Raw genomic sequence first — 1,677 nt, 5'->3', positions numbered from 1 at the left:
GTTCCATGCAATTCGTGCACCTATCTTGCACTAAGATTAGCACTATCTCCAAACAAAAGCAAACTGAGCTCCCACTTGAGCCCCTTTACCCAGGAGTATCATCAGGTGCACCCAAAATGGATTCTTAGCCTATGATGCATTAGGCGCAAACTATGTACCTATCTTGCACCAAAACTAACTCTATCTCCAAACAGACCAAAGCGAGATTCTATATGACACATGTCATCTAGGAGTTCTATTGGGGTGCGTCTAACTGGATTTCTTAGCATATGGTTTGTTCCATGCAAACCGTGCCCCTATCTTTCATCAAGATTAGCACTATCTCCAAACAGATCGAACCGACCTTCCACTTGAGCCTCTTCACCTAGGATTATCATCGGTTGCTTCCATTATGGTTTCTGAGCCTATGGTGCATTATGCGCAAACCATGCACCAATCTTGCACCTAAACTAACACTGTCTCCAAATAGATTGAAGCGAGATTCCATATGACACACATGATCTAGGAGTTCTACCGGGTGCGTCCAAATTGATTTCTAAAAGTATGGTACGTTCCATACAAACCATACACCTATCTTTCATCAAGATTATCACTATCTCCAAACAGACCAAACCGAGCTTTCACTTGAGCCTCTTCACCTAGGAGTACCAGCGGGAACTTCCACAACGATTTCTGAGCCTATGGTGCACTGGGCACAAACCATGCAAGTATCTTGCACCGAAACTAATACTATCTCCAATTGGACCGAAGCGAGATTCCATATGATACACTTCATCTAGTAGTTCCATCGGGTGCATGTACAGTTCCATCGGGTGTGTCCAAATTGATTTCTGAGCATATGGTATGCTCTATGCAAACCGTGCACCTATCTTGCATCAAGATTAGAACTATCTCCAAACAGACAGAACCAAGATTCCACATGAGCCTCTTCACCAAGGAGTACCATCGCATGAGTCCAAAATAGTTTCTTAGCCTATGGTGCATTAGGCACAAACCGTGTACCTATCTTGAGCTCCAAAGATTCTATATGACACACGTCATCTAGGAGTTCTATTGGGTGCTTCCAAATATATATCTAACCATATGGTACATTCAATGCAATTCGTGCACCTATCTTGCATCAAGATAAGCACTATCTCCAAACAAATCTAATTGAGCTTCTACTTGAGCCCCTTTACCCAGGTGTATCATCGGGTGTATCTAAAATGGTTTCTTAGCTATGATGCATTAGGCGCAAACTATGTACGTATCTTGCAATAAAACTAACTCTGTCTCCAAACAGACCAAAGCAAGATTCTATATAACACATGTCGTCTAGGAGTTCTACTGGGGTGCATCCAAATGGATTTCTTAGCATATGATATGTTCCATGCAAACCGTGCACCTATCTTGCATCAAGATTAGCACTATCTCCGAACAGATCGAACCGACCTTCCACTTGAGCCTCTTCAGCTAGGATTATCATCGGGTGCTTCCATAATGGTTTCTCAGCCTATGGTGCATTATGCGCAAACCATGCACCAATCTGCACCTAAACTAACACTGTCTCCAAACAGATGAAGCGAGATTCCATAGACACACATATCTAAGATTCTGGACCAGCTAGTATGCGACGGACCCGCAACTGCCTGTGCTCCTTCTCTCTTTTCTTTTTTTTTTTCTCTTTTTCTTTCTTCT

This window comes from Sorghum bicolor, chromosome 8 (assembly GCF_000003195.3).
Source record: "Sorghum bicolor cultivar BTx623 chromosome 8, Sorghum_bicolor_NCBIv3, whole genome shotgun sequence".
Classification (NCBI taxonomy): Eukaryota; Viridiplantae; Streptophyta; class Magnoliopsida; order Poales; family Poaceae; genus Sorghum; species Sorghum bicolor.
The sequence above is the reverse complement of the archived record's forward strand: the minus strand, read 5'-3'. Positions refer to the sequence as shown.